The following is an 8,630-nucleotide window of genomic DNA, read 5'->3' as shown; positions in this document are numbered from 1 at the left end:
CTAAGACTATGGATACAGCAGTAAGGAATAGCTCAGAAATCAGTAGAGTTGAAGAGTAATCGATATCTCTAAAAAAGGCAATCATAGCAGTTGGAAAGAAAAAACATAGGTACAAAGAAGGAAACTGCGAAGAAACCATGGGTAACAGAAGAAATACTTCAGTTCATCGATGAAAAGTAAGTACAAAAATGTTCAAGGAAATTCAGGAATACAGAAATACAAGTCGCTGAAAAATGAAATAAACAGGAATTGCAGGGAAACTAAGACAGAATGGCTGTAAGAAAAATGTGAAGAAATCGAAAAAGAAATGACTGTCGGAAAGACTGACTCAGCATATAGGAAAGTCAAAACTACCTTCGGTAGTAACATTAAGAGTGCGAAGGAAATTCCATTGTTAAATGCTGAAGAGAGAGCGGATAGGTGGAAGGAGTATATTGAAGGCCTCTATGAGGGGGAAGATTTGTCTGATGTGATAGAAGTGGAAACAGGAGTCGATTTAGACGAGATATGGGGATCTAGTACTAGAATCAAAATTTAAGAGAGCTTTGGAGGACGTAAGATCAAATAAGGCAGAAGGAATCTTTGGGAGAAGTGGCAACAAAACGACTTTTCACGCTGGTGTGTAGACTGTATGAGTATGGGGCGTACCATGTGCTTTCGGAAAAATATCATCCACATAATTCCGAAGACTGCAAGAACTGCTAAGTGCGAGAATTATCTCACAATCAGCGTGACAGCTCATGCGACCAAGTTGCTGACAAGAATAATATAGGGAAGAATGGAAAAGAAAATTGAGGATGTGCTAGATGACGATCAGTTTGACTTTAGGAGAGGTAAAAGCACCAGAGAGGCAGTTCTGATGTTGCGGATAATAATGGAAGCAAGACTGAAGAAAAATCAAGGCACGTTCATAGGTTTTGTCGACCTGGGAAAAGCTTTCGACAGTGTAAATTGGGTAAGATGTTCGAAATTTTAAGAAAAATAGTGGTAAGCTGTAGGGAGAGACGGGTAATACACAATATGTACATCAGCCAAGAGGGAATAATAAGAGTGGACGACCAAGAACAAAGCGCTCGGATTAAAAAAGGAGTAGGACAGGGATATAATCTTTCCCTGCTGTTCAGTCAGTACATTGAAGAAGAAATGATGAAAATAAAAGAAAGGTTCAGGAGTGGAATTAAAATTCAAGGTGAAAGGATCTCAATGATACGATTCGCTGATGGTATTGCTATCCTGAGTGAAACTGAAAAAGAATTACATGATATGCTGAATGGAATGAACACTAACGAGTACAGAATATGAAATGAGAGTAAATCGAAGAAAGATGAAAGTAATGAGAAATAGCAGAAACGAGAGCAGCGAGATTGATGGTCATGAAGTAGATGAAGTTAAGGAATTCTGTTACCTAGGCAGCAAAATAACCAGTTACGGACGGAACAAGGACGACATCAAAAGCAGACTAGGACTGGCAAAAAGGGCATTCCTGGCCAAGAGAATTCTACTAGTATCTAAAAAAGATCTTAAATGTACGTCTGGAGCACAGCATCAAATGGTAGTGAAACATGGGCTGTGGGAAAACCGGAACAGAAGAGAATCGAAGGATTTGAGAAGTGGTGCTACAGACGAATGTTGAAAATAAGGTTGACTGATAAGGTAAGGAATGAGGAGGGTCTGCACAGATTCGGAGAGGAAAGGAATATATGGAACACACTGACAAGAAAGAGAACGGGATGACAGGACATCAGGGAATAACTTCCATGGTTCCATGGTACTAGAGGGAACTGCAGAGTAAAAAAACTATAGCGGAAGACAGAGATTGGAATATATCCAGCAAATAATTGAGGATGTAGGTTGCAAGTGCTACTCTGAAATGAATAGATTGACACAGGGGAGGAAATCGCGTCGGGTGCATCAAACCAGTCAGAAGAAAAGGCTATGGGATGAAAAAATAGTACGCGGAGTATGTAGCCTTGAGAACAGATGAGAAATGGGCCAAGAAAGTCTTTTTATTGATTCGAAGGGATAAAAAATGAGAGTATTACATAATTGAAGTTTGGGAGACGGCATTAGAAAGCACACGAGACTAGCACGGATGCGTACTACTGATATACTGCACACTTGGAAAGTCTTCATTCGGCTGCACGTGTAGAATGGCTGATGCTACGTCAGATGACTAACCTTAGCTGACTCAATGTTCTTTCATTCACGAAGACCTGCTTTTATAGTCACGTTCGGATCTTTCAGAACAATTTCTGCAATTTTTAACACTTGTCACGATTTCTGATAAAAGAGAAAGATCAGCGCTGCATGGAAGATGAGACACAGGTTGAGTGCTACTTTTGGCTCAATTTTGGTAACGGTGTGGCCAAAGTTAGGACGAGAATTATCACTCTGTAGGCGGCAAGCAAACAGAAGCATTTAAGGACGTTTCGCCACATCTGTAAACACCATCTCCATATGTGTGCTTTTGTTATCTTGGCAGTCGTCGAAGGAGGTAGTTACCCTACCGCCAACTAAGGTCTTGCAGGATGAACCCGGACTGCACTGACAAAATTACGGGAGTTATTCGGAGATTTTTTCTAAGTATTTTCGTATAAGAAAAGCATGGTTTTTGGTGGCTCTTCATGGACTGGTAATGTAATAATTCTTTATCCGGTTTTGTACCCGACATACCTAATTTCTGTAAAAGTATCTTTACAACAGCTACACAGCCTGTACTGTGCAGTCACCACTACGCACGACACGGAACAGCAATGCAACAAGTCTCACGTTGTGGCCAAGCGGTTCTAGGCGCTTCAGTCTGGAACCGCGCGACCGCTACGGTCGCAGGTTCGAATCCTGCCTCGGGCATGGATGTGTGTGATGTCCTTAGGTAGTCAGGTTTAAGTAGTTCTAATTCTAGGGGACTGATGACCTCAGACGTTAAGGCCCATAGTGCTCAGAGCCATTTGAACTAACGAGTCTCAAACGAAACACTCGCACTGCGATGTGGTCGCCACCGGTGTCGCAACAGCTCAGCACAGAGTTGTCGGGCCTCTCTTCGAGTGCATTCCGTGAACCCACACACGAGGTGCATATCGGCCAACTCTCTGTAAATAAACCTACCCATACTGCTGTTAACGTGCAACTAACACTGCCGGCAAAACAAACCCGATTCGCGAAGTACTGTATGCAAACTTGACGGAGAAAAGTAAAGTGGGCATTGGGGCTATCGACAGCAGTACCGTGAATGAGTGGTACAAATTTGTTTCCATATAAGGCACACAGTGGAGACACTGATATTTGTACTTCTGTGAAGATATTTTCAGTACCTGTGCACTGCCTGACAACAAAAACGGAGGCATCCGAAAGTGGAGCATAAAACGAAATGAAACTTCTTTGAGAGGGTGTGTCATCTTCCAGAGATTACAGAATCGAATAAAATTCAGGAAGAATTTGGCAGTGTTGTCCTACTTGTCAGTATGACGTTGCACCGCCCCCTCCCTCCCCCTCTTCCCCCCGACTAGGGTGCATGCACTGCCTCGATTGGGAAGGTTGTAGTAGAACCTTTGTATCCTCTGCTAAGTTTAGCTTCCCCGCAACTATTGTAACTGGTCCTTGACATCCTGGCACGGGGATTGAGTTAACATTCGAACTGTAGTCACGCGGACATTCATAGAGACACGTGCGAACGAGCACTGTCTAGCTGAAAAACTGCACAACGATACTGTCGCGTGAGAGGAAACACACGAAGACCCAGAATGTCCGTGAATTACCACTGTGCCATCAGAATTCCTTCAGTCGCTACCATCCGTCACCTGAACTTCTTCCCTATGACTCTCCTCAGCATGATGCGAGGAGTGACACCGCTGTGCCTCCCCAGCACATCGCAAGTGTGAGGCCTCTCCCCACGCCGCTGACATACTCGCCGACGATGGTCATTCAGAGTAGTCCAGAATCGAGGTTCACCGGTGATTTGCATCCTACGAGGAGTGTTTTTTAAGCAAGTACCGTTTTGAAATTAAAAAAAGACGTGCTAAGATCTCAATAATTTTATTTTTACATGAAAGCCTGTACCTTAATCTACTTTTCTACATAATATCCGTCAATATTGAAGCACTTGTCACAACGTTGTACCAGTTTTTGAATACCCTCCTCATAGAAGTCTGCCGCCTGACTTGTTAACCAGTGCATCACCACTGTCATCTGACCGCCCAGGTGTTTCTTCAAGTGCAGGAACAGATAGTAGTCACTGGGCGCAAGATCGGGGCTGTACGGAGGATGATCTAGAGTTTCCCATCGGAAAGATGTGATGAGATCTTTGATCTGATCCGCCATATGCGGACGAGCACTGTTTTGCAGCAAAACGATGTCCTTGCTCAACTTCCATGGACTGTTGCTTTGATTCTGGTGTGACGTAGGCCACCCATGTTTCATCGCCCGTAACAATTTGGCTTAAGAAATCATCACCGTCGTTGTGGTACCGCTCAAGGAAAGTCAATGCACTGTCTAAACGTTTGGTTTTGTGCACATCCGTCAACATTTCCGGTAACCAACGTGCGCACAATTTTCGGGAATTCAAGTCACAATGCCATACAAAAAACTACGAGAAACATAAGGAAACTCATCCCGCAATGAGGAAATCGTAAAGCGTATGTTTTCTCTCACTTTAATGTCCGCTTCCTGCACCAAACTTTCATTAACGACCGAAGGACGCCCACTCTGTTGTTCATCATGCACATTGGTGCGGCCATCTTTAAATGCTCTCACCCACTTTCTTACCATTCAATCACTAATAATGTTTTTTCCGTAAACTGCACAGATCTGACGATGAATATCGATCGCTTTTAGGCTTTTGGCACTAAGAAATCTTATAACAGCCCGTACTTCACAGTCGGCGGGACTCACGATAATCGGACGCATCTTAAACACTCGGTACACAACGTAAACAAGGAAAAATCAGACTGTAATGGAGTCAGTGCATAGATTAAGGTACAGGTTTTCATGTAAAAATAAAATTATTGAGATATCTTAAAAAAGCACTCCGTCTTCAGGCGACGAGTGGCCTACCGGGACCATCCGACCGCCGTGTCATTCTCAGTGGAGGATGCGGATAGGAGGGGCGTGCTGACCAGCACTCCGCTCTTCCGGTCGTTATGATGGTATTCTTGACCGAAGCCGCTACCAATCGGTCGAGTAGCTCCTCAATTGGCATCTCGAGGCTGAGTGCACCCAGAAAAATGGCAACAGCGCATGGCGGCCTGGATGGTCACCCATCCAAGTGCCGGCCACGCCCGACAGCGCTTAACTTCGGTGATCTCACGGGAACCGGTGTATCCACTGCGGCAAGGCAGTTGCCGTTGAGATATCTTAGCACGTCTTTTTTTAATTTCAAAACGGTACTTACTTAAAAAACACGCCTCGTACGTCATTCATCATCAGTCTGTTCTTCTCGGTCACGTCACAACTCCAAACACAGCCCTTTGTGCCGTATTGTTAACGGCATCCCATGCACTGGATGGTAAGGCCTAGACTGGCTGCTGCTAGTCTCCGAGCAGTGGCGCGGGATGGCATAGAATGTTGCACGAGTCCACTGGTTGTTCTCGGATGGTAGGGGCAGGTATGAAGCGGCTACGACGTGCTTGGTTCACAATAAGGCGATCGGCACTTGTGTTGGTCAGACGCTGTCGACCGTGACCTTGAGGACGAGTACGTCTACCTTCACTTTCTGCTGTAGTGCAACATCTGGTCTCTGTAACATCCAAATATCCCACAAATCTGGAAATTGGACCATTCGACCAGCCGGCCAAATGGAGACACACAACGAGGCCTCTTTCAACCTCTGTCAGGTGCCGATAACGGTGTGTCAGACGACTACTCAGCACCTCCGTGTCCATTACCTTCATCGCTTAAAATCTTACGCAGTTCGCTCATCTTATATACGCTACCAGGCCTGATAACATTAAACACGAATGACGCTAATGCACTATGGTGGCCTTCTCCGTGTTACAGCGAACTGCTGCTCTAATCATTTACACACCCGCAGAAGATACACAATCGGATCTCGTCTTCTGCATGCCTTGCTTTTTTTTCAGGTATTATAGATTCAAAAGTGAGAGTAAGAAATGAAACGAAATGTAATTATTCTGTAACAAGTCAATGGAAACCACGGGTCCGTTATAAGTTATTAAAACACAGAGTAAGTATCCCTAAACGATCTTAGAAAAATGTTACGGTTGAGTTATGATTGAATCTGTCCAATAGCCAGGGTACCATGCTATTTTCGTACTGTCCTTGTAAGTTTACTTTCAGAATCTACACGATGCTGATATCTTTTTAAGGAACTGAAAATCTATTCAGGGTCCTGCTCTACAAGCTGCCTAAGCTATATTCACGCTGTTTCTAAGCAGAAAGGAAAGAAGAATAACATTTAACGAAGCGGTGACGAGCTCTTCGGAGAAGAAATGGGAGGGAAGTCTGTTGTGCCATTTTACAAAGAACCTTCTCGGTATTTACCTGTTCTATTTAGAGGAGCCATGAAAAACTATGGATACAATCAGGATTTGAACACCTTTTTGACCCTATGCAACTTCTCTGCTCATTGAGTACTGGGAGCTGAAGCGCCGTGCTCAGACCTATCTTATAAGCAGATCATGCGAAACCGTCTATGAACCATGTTGTCTATCGCTGCTACACGTACCGAACATATGATGCAATAGTTCAGTGTTCCAGGCAACGGCCTCCAAGTCAACTCACTGTCGTCTTGGTTTATATTTTCTTTGAAACAAGTACGGCCAATTTCCTTCACTGTTTATGTCGAATCCGAGCCTGTGTTCAGTTTCTAATGGCTTCATCTGCGCCAGGACATTAAATACTCATGTATCATCCTTCTCCTTATTTTCACTTTAGTATCTGTAATAAGATTAGGGGCTCCCAGCATCTGTTTTGACAGATTACATGCCGAATCACAACAAAACTTATACCTATCACATTCAAGTTAAGTTATTGCAATACAGTTGTCAAGGTTTTGATAATTTAAGGCAGTAGTATTGTACGGAAATGGCTAAAATAATTAAATATGGCACAACTAAAGTTAAAAGAAAAGCATCGTTAAATGCAGATACTAAAAGCGGCCCAACAAACAAAAAACGTACTACATTAACATCTTACTCTACGTAGGGAATGTCTCACAAAAAGTAGCCAAACGATTTTGGTCCAACAACACAATACTCGATCAGCAACAAACTAACCATAGAAAATAGAGACACTATCAAAATAAAAGAACAGACTACACCACACAGCTAGTAACGTGCAAAAAAGTTACACATTCTTCATGTTGTATGTGCTACAAACTAAGAGACGTCTCTGGCATACGCAGCAACAGACCTTCAGCTATTACAAACCAAGATATAATTTCATTAACGTAGAAACAAAACTGAAGGCTCGAGGAACAGATAAACAGCTATTGGTGATGTGTTTCTCTCACCAAACGCAAACATCACCAGATATTGATTGCCCTGATGGCGACACTTGTAAAATTCCGCTCGGTATCATTGTCAACAATACGAATTACGGAAGGATTTGGTTGATACAACACATCCAGAGGCATCAGGGAATCGCCGGTTCGGTAACAGAAGGATGTGTAGGTGTCTGTGTGGTGGAGGTGGGGGATGGGGGGGGGGGGATTGTAGGGCACGACAAAGCTTGAGTATAGTAAGCAGGTTCAAATGGACGTACACTATCTGATAGCAAGTACTGGGACCCCTCTACACCTATTAGTGGACGTTAGTATCGAGTGTGGCCATCCTTCGCCTTTATGACGGCTTGAACCCTGCTGATGACACTTCCAAGCGGCGTATGAATGCGGAGGAATGGCAGCCCATAATTCCTCAAGAGCCGCGACCAGAGAAAATAGTGAAGTTGGTTGCTGGAGTTTGGAGTTAAGTAGGCTCATCCCAAAGTTTTCCATTATCTTTAGGTCGGAACTCTGAGCAGGCCAGTCCATTGCAGAAGTGTTACTGCCGACAAATCATTACCTGACAGATGCTTCTTTATGATGGGGTGCATAGTGATGCTGATACTAGGAATCATAGTCTTTGAACTCTTCCTCCACTGTACGAAGAACAGAATACTTTACAATGCCTTAATATCCTTCCACATTTTGTGTTTTCTTAACGCAATAAGTGGGCCACGCGCTAGCTGCGAAAAAATCTCCAGTACCGTAATCCTACCTCCCCCATACCACGCTGCTGGCGCTACACACAACGGCAGACAATTTTCTCTTGGCATTCGCCAAAACCAAACTTTTTCATCGGACTGTCACAAAGTACAGCGTGATCCATCACTTCAGATCGCTGGTTTCCCGTCAGCCACTGTTCAGTGGTGTCTCTGCTCACAGCACCTCACGCGTCGCTTAGCATTGGATACAGAGATCTGCGGCTTATGAGGAGCTGCCCGACTATCGTGCCCCATTCTTTGTAACTGCCTACGTGCAGTCATTGTGCTTCCTGCACTGCTGGCAGCAGTTTGGTTTCTCTGATGTCAGGAGATTTCTTACTATCACCCTCCGCAATGCTGTTCGTTCCCTGTGCATGAATTGATGAGATTTGCCTGGCCTTGTTTTAGCTGTTTCGCGTTTCGACTTCACGACC

At 44.1% G+C, this 8,630-nt stretch overlaps 1 pseudogene; it reads right to left on the bottom strand.

Annotated features, from left to right (window-relative positions):
- Positions 1–5,220: 5,220 nt before the first annotated feature.
- Positions 5,221–5,338, bottom strand: LOC124728764 (annotated as a pseudogene).
- Positions 5,339–8,630: the final 3,292 nt, after the last annotated feature.

The sequence above is a fragment of the Schistocerca piceifrons genome, chromosome 1, assembly GCF_021461385.2.
Source record: "Schistocerca piceifrons isolate TAMUIC-IGC-003096 chromosome 1, iqSchPice1.1, whole genome shotgun sequence".
Lineage (NCBI taxonomy): Eukaryota > Metazoa > Arthropoda > Insecta > Orthoptera > Acrididae > Schistocerca > Schistocerca piceifrons.
The sequence above is the reverse complement of the archived record's forward strand: the minus strand, read 5'-3'. Positions and strand labels throughout refer to the sequence as shown.